The 9,323-nt window shown below is 32.0% G+C and overlaps 1 long non-coding RNA gene across 1 annotated transcript; it reads left to right on the forward strand.

Moving 5' to 3' along the window:
• Nucleotides 1-4,926: 4,926 nt before the first annotated feature.
• LOC133678071 (uncharacterized) lies at nt 4,927-9,323 on the forward strand. Its single transcript, XR_009835894.1, has 2 exons — nt 4,927-5,356; nt 5,720-9,323. It is a non-coding gene; the product is annotated as an uncharacterized LOC133678071 (long non-coding RNA).

The following is a 9,323-nucleotide window of genomic DNA, read 5'->3' on the forward strand; positions in this document are numbered from 1 at the left end:
TTGCAATCTCTACATAACATAAACTAAGTGTTTCAAAGATCGGTTTCAATATTCGGCTTTGCCTAATTACTAGAAAAAAACAATTTGTCGGTAACCCTTTTTCCAGATTTTAGTAATATCACTTGTCACTGCGGTTAATGCATCATAATCATTATCCTAAACATGGATTAGAACTAAACATGTTTGCCATGTTCATTAGCGAAAGCATCATTGCATTTAATTATATCATGATCAGCATAGGAAACATAGAAACACAATCACATTGCATGGACCCCCACAAAGTCGTTAATTGGAGAAAATATCCCACTTAATTAATTATATGCTCTCCAAGAGACACGTCTCAACTTCTTTTCAGAATCGTGTCTCAAATATGTATTTACAATTTTACACAAATACACACACACACTATTTACAATGCTTGTGTTTGGTATATATGTACTAATAAGATATTTTTGTTGATGTTTAAAGATAAATAGGGAATATTTTATTAGTAAAGTTCACTGTAATTTATAATTTTTTCAATTATATTTGTTAAATTTTTGATAATGTCGATGAGCACATGTTAATAATATTTAACTACAACGAATTTAATTTTTTTTCTTATGAATATGGAATTAAATAGAAATGAAAAAAAGTAGAAAATTAATTATTTCAAAAGCGTGAGAAAAACTATCTTGTGAAGTGTATATTTTCTTCACATGTAAAAATATATAATACCTTCAATAAACAACCAATCTCCTTAACTCTCTTGAATAATACTAATAAAAAAAATATTTGATGTATTAATTTTTTTTGTATAATAATTATAAAAATTAAAATTTCTACAAGTTTTATTCAGGACCTAATCTTTTTATGATCAAACAAATTAAATTTACAAGGGCTAAACTCAAATTAAATTACAAAAAAATCCAAATATCTAAAACAAGATCCAAATTTGACCGTTAATAAAAAGATTTCTGCATATAAAAAGCATTTCTAAAAAATCTTTAAGATAAGAAGCAAAAGCTTGATTGCTTATTATATAGCATTGCCATTGCCTTAATTATACATTTAGAAAAGGAAATCAATCAATCCTTTAAGGAAAGAGAGTGTCATGGAGTGTATCCCTAACACCCCCTCGAGTTAGAGAATGAAGACTTGAAATATGCCCAACTTGCAGAGAAGACGCAAGAAATAGTCATGACCTAATGCTCTGGTAAAAATATAAGTTATTTGGTTCGTAGTAGAAACATAAGAAACAATGATGATCTTGGAGTTAACATGTTCCCAAAATAAAATGATAATCAACCTTAATTTATTTTGTTTATTTATAAAAAATAGGATTAACAACAATGTAAGAAGTTGTTTGGTTGTTACAATGTAGATGAATAAAAAAAATAATAATTAATCTATTAAGTTTTGAAGGAGACTACAAAGCCAAATTAATTTACTGGTGGCAGAGGCCATGACTCCATATTCAACTGAAGAACAAGGAACAGTCACTTGTTTTTTGGATTTTCAGGAGATTGAAAAGTCTTTAAAATTTTGGTTTGATTCCAAAACAACTCAAAAATAAAATAAAAACAAAAAAAATAGATTAAACACCTAAAAAACATAGAGAAACTCAAAATTTTTTAAATAAAATGGATCAAATATAAAAAAAAATAAAAAACACAAAACATGAATCTAGCAACATAGGTTCCAAATCAGACTAGCAATCAATTTTGAGCACTTAAACTTCAAAGTTTAAAGTGATTTTAGACCAGTGAGTTAAATATTGGACGATTCATTTTACTACTGATTATGAACAACTCATCGATGAGACGAACATACCTTGTTGATTGAAAATGGAGATGAGATCACAAATGAATGAATTTATAAATATTTAAATTTTAATAAATATTTGAATTTTATATTAATTTATTTTTTTAATTATTTTTTTATTTTTGTTTAATAGATTTTAAATATATATATATTTTTAAATTATTACTGACAAAGTTACCAACGAACATAGTCTGTCAGTATATTTTAAAGAGTTAAACAATAAAATAAAATTATAAAACTAATAAAATAACAATTGTCAGTGGTTAAAATTATAATATCCATATACAAGCGCCCTTCATGTAATTCACAACAAATGATTCACAAACTGTAACATTTATTTATAATTTATTACACTTACAAATTTTTTGGAGAAAGTGTTATTTTTAAATATGGAACAAACTTACTCTCTTAATTTTATTTACAAACTATTCCAACAGTGACGAGAGGACGGGGGCACTGAATATTTAACCAATTTCTCATGATTTTCTATCTAATCAAATAAATAATTGATGGAAATGATACATTTATGTGTTATTCCCTCTCTATATAAATCTTTTATTAAAAAAAAGTACCCTTTAAACACCTCTTGTTGGTTTTGTTTTTTCTCATTTCTTGAGGGTATCATGGTCTTTAAACTTTGTTAAACCATTTTGGTGTAATATGTAGCGCAATTTCAACTTTCCTGTTTTAGATAGATAGATGTACAAAGACTCTTTTCCAATTCTTGATCACGAGTTGAGCTAGCGGAACGCAGGAATTAGAGATACATAGAAAATTATGTGCCTGGACTCCCAAGAAGCCTCTACTCTCGATCCCAAGCCAATTGGTGAAGGACAAATGACACTAGGTTTGTGAAGATCCTTCTTCCAATAAACCCTAGCATATAAAAACAAAATGGATACAAGATATCGCTCCATGAAACCAAAAGGTGCTCCCAAGATTTAGGTCATAGAAATGCATGAGCACATAACAAGTCACATTAATCAATCAATCTCTTTAAATTGCTCTTGCTTTACAGAACAGGAAAGGAAAAGATTCCATGTTCAATGGACCTATGTATTTAGCTCAAGGTGAAGCTAAAGTTTGAATTACAGATGTTATGAGACAGATGGGACAATCAATAAATCCGTTGTTCAATGAGTAAAATGTAAAGATATGGAACCCGTGATGAGGTTATGGTGATTAAAAAATATACTTAATTTCCTAGATTAAAACCCTAGGGAGCTTTTCAGATATAACTTAGTTTTTGATTGATCAGAAAAAAATACTTGGAGATATGGAGAATTTAAAAAGATAAAAATGTGGTAAGGTCAAAGGAAGACGGGCTAAAAGCTTCTGGTCGGTACATGTTGTCACATCTCTTGATCCCATTTGATGCTACTTGGCCTCGATTAATAGTAAAAGAATGGAGGATTCTAGAGTTAATTTTCCTAGGTATTTCTTGCTTCTTTTTTTAACATTTAAAAGATTAATTATATTTCCCGAGCCTTAGATTTATTGATGCATGTATAAATTCCACAGTTATTTCACATAACCTTCAAAGAAATTAATCAAAAAGAAAGCAAAAAAAAATATCATTATTAATGATGGAGAAATTAAAACCTTTTCTTCACAGTTCACATCCAGCCAGCTGACAGAAGATATATATATATATATATATATATTTGTTTTGTCCCTCTAAAATTCTGCCACATGATCAGAACTGGATTTGGAAAACTCAATCATTTGAATAATTTAATGCTGATGTGTTCTTGACTACTCCTTTTCTTTTCTTGAGGAGGAAATTAAATGCATAGTGAAATGCATTACCAACTTCTGGTAAAAAAAAACGAACTTCACTGGGTTCTGTCTCTTTCCCACAGCTAAAGCTTAATTTATCCAAAAAACGATGAAGGATGATGAGGAGAAACTCGAAATGGAGGGCATAAAAGTTAAAAAAAGAAATTAGTTTTCCTTGAATGACTAAGAAAAAATAATAAATGTGGGGAAATCAAGAGGCACCTCCAAACCCTATCTATAAAGGAAGAACAAGTGAATATATAAAAAAACAAAAGTGGGACAAAAAATACGGGGGAAAGAAGAAAACACAGATGAATTGGTAAAGAAAAACCCTAATCTTGCAATGCTTTATTCAAAACCACCATCACACCTTCCTTAATCAAATGAAGATGCAACTCTTTGAGCTAAATTACAAAGCAAAACCATGTGACCCTATCAATTTAATCAAAATATTAAAGAAAAAGGTGTGGTCCTTCCCTTCCATTAGGGCCTGTCTACATGTCATTGCTTGTCAACCAAACACACCACAGACAGAAGAACCGCCCAAAGCTAAAGACAAAAGGATGCCCTCTACTGATTCCACCAACCTGGCCAATTCATACACTTCATATAAATAATGAAACAGTATTTACTGAAATGGCATTGCTGTAGGTCCTTTTTTTCTAGCACACACGGCAACTGCCTATTGCTTGAGGTGAGAGTAAACTCAAGAAACCCTAGCTGAGGCCAAGATTTATCACAGACAGTACTGTTCTAGCAAAGAAAGCAGCTACGAACACACAACATTTTGGAAAAGAGGGAAAAAATAATCCCTTTATTTTGAAGGACCATGCAATCCATAGGGTAAAGGACATAATCTATGACAAATCAAGCGTGCACCCTTTTTCTTTCCCGTCTCCCAACCATTTTTTTCTTACGAATCCACATGCTGTATAACTTCCACTTCTATTAGAAATATGCCCTTAGAATAGGTCAAAAGGCTAACCCTTACTCTATAAATTAACTAACCATAATTGTCTCTACGGCATATCATTTAATTTCTAACCTTTTCTTCTAGGTAATTTTTATTATTATTATTGTACAAGGCTAAAAACACGGGTTGTGAATCAATCAAGTTAATTTATTTTAAAAAAAATTAACTAATTAGGTTATTTAATTTACAATTTAGGGTGTCCAATACACTGGATGAAATTACTATTAACAATATTTATTATTGTTTAAAGTATAATTAACCTGGTTACTTTCAGCTGGTTTTTCATCCAACCACTTTTTAGTTTGACCTTAACAACTTAATTTCTTTGACGTATAACAGTACTAACATTAACTTAATTAATCTTAGTTGAGAGCAGGGTTAGGAGGACAGTACTGTGGTCCCTTTTTATTGACATATTCACCCTTGCAACCCTGTGTAGAGAGAGAAAGGGGGGAGGGGAGGGGAGGCAGGAAGTCTGTGTCAATAGCTGTGAGGAAAGACCAAAACTCACCATTAAATACTCCATCTATGACACAGTACAGCAGAGTCGGGAAGGAGAGGGTGCATTTACAAAAATGGAGAGGGGGAGTTACGAGGGTTCCCCTCCCTAAAACATGCATGGCTCGCGCTTTCTTTTGTGATCTTTAGAGGTGTGAAAGCTTCTGCTTCTTTCCCTTTAAATTTGAGCTCTTACTTTTCCAAATTTCCCAACAAGCTCCTAACCTCACTCCCCCCATTTGGCTCATCCTTCAATTTGTTTGATATGTTGGTTTGAGAGGTTGAAGCTGCCAGCATGATCTGGTAATGAACCTATTACTCTTTACACATATATCAACATTAATCTTATGGCACTATTTATAGATAGACAAGATTAATATTGTCATAGATACATATTGATATATAAACTAATGAATCGCGGTAGGTTGTCTTAGTATTTAGGATGATCAATTGATTGTGAGTTTTTCTGGCTATGAAAGTAGAGTATATTGGTGATTTGTGGCGGTATAATTGTCAAGAAAAGGGAATTGTACTAACAGGGAAGGCACTTAGGTAAACCTGTTCCTCATACATGGGGTATACGTATTTTCCAGGAAAAAGGGTAGAAAAATAATTAGAATTAAACTAGCTTGAACTTAGACCTGTATAAATATATGGTTCCATCAGGTCATCTTGCAGCTTCAATCACTCATTCACCAACAGCACAAGAGATTCTGAAACATGCTTTCTGGGGTCTAATTTGCTCTCACAAGAGCTCAATTCATACAGGTAATTAAGTATTTGGTTCCTCAAAGTTTCATCTTCCCTTTTCTTTTTTTGTTTATCTCTGGATTAATTATCATTGAAATTGCAATTTCTAGTTGGTTATAATGTGATTTTTATCTCATTAATCAACACCTCTATCTTTCTTTATTGCATACACAAGAATTATGCATATGCAAACATACGCATGTTGACACTCACAAATCTGCCTTGTCCAATCAGAATATTGATGGATTTTTAACCTACTCAGATCCAGCTATGTATCTTACAACAACTAAAAAATGTCAAGAAAGACAATATATTATCCATCTCTCTCCTCTCCTCATGGCTGTATGCTTCCATGTTTGTCTTTATTAGGCTGCAGGTATATATCAAGAATCAATAGGTAAATTAAATTCACAAGACACAAGAAAAGCATGCTGATTAGAAAATTTATATGTTGTATTTAAATTGTGTAGATATACGGTGGTAAATCCAATGCTCTTGTAATGCCATATACAATTGGTTTTTGCGATCTGTTTTCCTTGTCCTTCAATAAATAATTTTTAGCCTCATTTAACTTTTTTTAGTTTTTACTGATTTTGGGAGTCAAACTGGATAGGAGACAAAGGGTGGTACAAATTAATTTGGTTTCATCCTTAATTCCACAAGGTTAGTGGTCCAGTTTGGTGTTGCATGATCCACAGTTCTGAGTAGACATTGACACTCTTCCACAGGATGTTCCTTTCATCTATTGGATAATGTTTAGCATTCTGTGGCTTCCCAATTGTAGATTGTTAGTTCACATGTATAGTATTAGTACTCCAACACTTCCGTATGAGGTTTCAGTTTAGGAATTTTGATAGAGTGATGCTTCATAAAAGCCTTTAGATGATTCAATCCCTCTATCAGACATTCAAGCATAACATCAGAAATTCTTTTCGTTTTGCCTCTGTGTTTAAAAATGAGGCTGTTGCTTTACTTTCCATTCCTCATTCTGTATCTTAAGGGAAAAAGATTTGGTATGACAATTGTTTCTAAAATATCCGATCCAAAACAAGGCTCATTGGCATGACATTGCATAGTTCATTCCCATGCACACATTTTGAAGTCTTATGGTGACAAACTTGACATTTCTTGCTGCAAATTATAGGAATCTCTCCGTAACATTTTCGTCACATTACAAAAAGTCTATCTAATTTCTGGCCAAGTCATAGATAAGTTACATTATGAAAATGGAAAATATTGCACTAACATAAAGAGTAGCATGCATTTTGTCAGTAGGTGTTGATTAAGAATACAAGGGATATGAATATAGGCCCTATATAGGGCAGGTCTTAATTATATTAAAGGGATTCTAATGTTTTTACATCAACTGTTCTGACAAGCAAGCTAATTTCTGATATCAAGTTTCGGTAACAATGGACAAGTGTATGACTTGTTCCTTCAAGTTGTTGCAAAGATAGGGAAACCACTTCATATTCATATCTGCAAAAAGATCGATGCTTCCAGTTGTAATTTCTTGGCTTTATTCTTCATATATTAATTGAAAAGATTTGATATTACCCTGATCATATAGCTGCCTAATTAAACGGTGGTGATAATCAAGTTGTCAAATAGGGAATATGGAGTAGTGTTTGTGGTTGGATTTTTTCTTGAAAATGCAACTTCGATGCGATTTTAGTGACAACATGGATTAGATTGTGACCAATGTATTTCTCCTTCATTTCTTTTTCCCGTCTTTATCATGACTATCAGCATCTGAAGATTGGATACACTGTTTTATTTTCCACCTTATAGACAATAATTGTTGTCCACAGATACAACATATTCTAGTTCTAAGTCATACAATATATCATATCATACCAGAATAAAAATTGGATATTGCTATTTTTAATATCAATTAAATTGTAGTTTGTGGTAGAGCTTTCTTTCCAGTGCACTTGAGAATCAAGCAAGTTGGAAAATGCTGTTCTTTTTCTTTATGTTCCTGTGTTCTACTTTAATCAATTACTATAGTTAGGGACACATAATTAAGTTTTGAGATGAAGGAGCAGATGCTGACTTGTTTGCCCTAATAAAAACTTAGAGAAATCTCATCTTAATTTTGGAGGATTTAAATGTGTACATCATCTATATGTAAATCATTAGCCTTTCTCGTTAATCTTAATCTTGAAATAAATTGATAATTAATCCCATGAGAGGAACACAAGAAATTATTTATCTTAGGATCCATTTTTGTTTCAATTGAGCTGCATGTTAGTAGGGATTGTCACTTGATTTCCAGAACCTATGAATTACTACAAAACTTGATTAATATGTGTGAAGTTCTTTACTAGATTAGTATAATTGTGTGCCAGAGATGAATCGAAGATCTGTATGGAAGAGCTAGGAGGTAAGTTTATCATTTTCTATATGATGATTGTGTGTTACATTTAGAACTTTTCAATCTGGATACCCTATGTGATGAATTGGATATTATTTTTATTTATTAATTATCTATCCGTTTATCTAATAAGAATATATTGTGTTGATTCTGGAGTTTAATTACAGAAAACATAGATGTTGACTGGAAACCATATGCAATAAACGAGATGGTCTTGAAAGATGTGAAACTTGTGTCCTAGACACCATAGTTGTGAGCTGTGAGACCGATTTGAAACCTAACCCCATAATTGGTGCTGCTGTTAGCTACAACTGGACATTGATTAGGTTTGAATGCCAGCAAGAACAGTTGATCTTGTGATATGAAGGTCCACGAGCCATATATAGCTAGGAGAAATAAGAAAAAAATAATTAGATTAGTGTTGCATATTTATGTGAGATCATACCTTATATGATTTGATGAGGTGTACGTTGCAGGCCACTAAACACCAATAATTGATGCTTAAGTATTGTTTAAACCATCACGATCGAGATTAATATACAGTAAGTTCATTAATTATTTGAAAATTCTTAACAAATTACACTTTCATGTATTTTTTTTTTTTGGAATGTTAAACATTTTATAGGTGAATTTTTATGCCAATCATGAAGATAATCATGCATGATGATAACTATCCTATTTAAGCATTGGATATTGTTTATACAATTAACAGTAAAAATAAATTAAAATGCACCCTAAGTAGGCATGCAAATAGAACAATTTAAGGTGAAGCAGGGAATTTATCGAAAGCTGCAAGTAATTCAAGTCTCCCACTAAAGCTGGAAAAAAGAAGAGAGCTGTGTTTGTAAGATCCCTTGGAGCTTCTTTGCTACGCCTGCAAAAAGAAGCTCCTGCTACAAATCTGTCAAAAAGGCACCCGTGTTTCTGCACAGAAAAATTGATCTGCCATTTTTGAATCTGCCACTTGAAGAAACAAAGACACAGATCTGCTACGTACTGCAAACCCCAGTTTCACTGCCATTGTACCGTTTTAGCATTCTGTGGGGGTGACACATGTAGGACAGCATATGAAATATGTAAGAAAGATCTGGAAAAAAAAAATCCAAAATTACTTTAAAAAAAATTAAAAAAGTACTTACACAA

This window comes from Populus nigra, chromosome 18 (assembly GCF_951802175.1).
Source record: "Populus nigra chromosome 18, ddPopNigr1.1, whole genome shotgun sequence".
In the NCBI taxonomy this organism is placed as follows: Eukaryota; Viridiplantae; Streptophyta; class Magnoliopsida; order Malpighiales; family Salicaceae; genus Populus; species Populus nigra.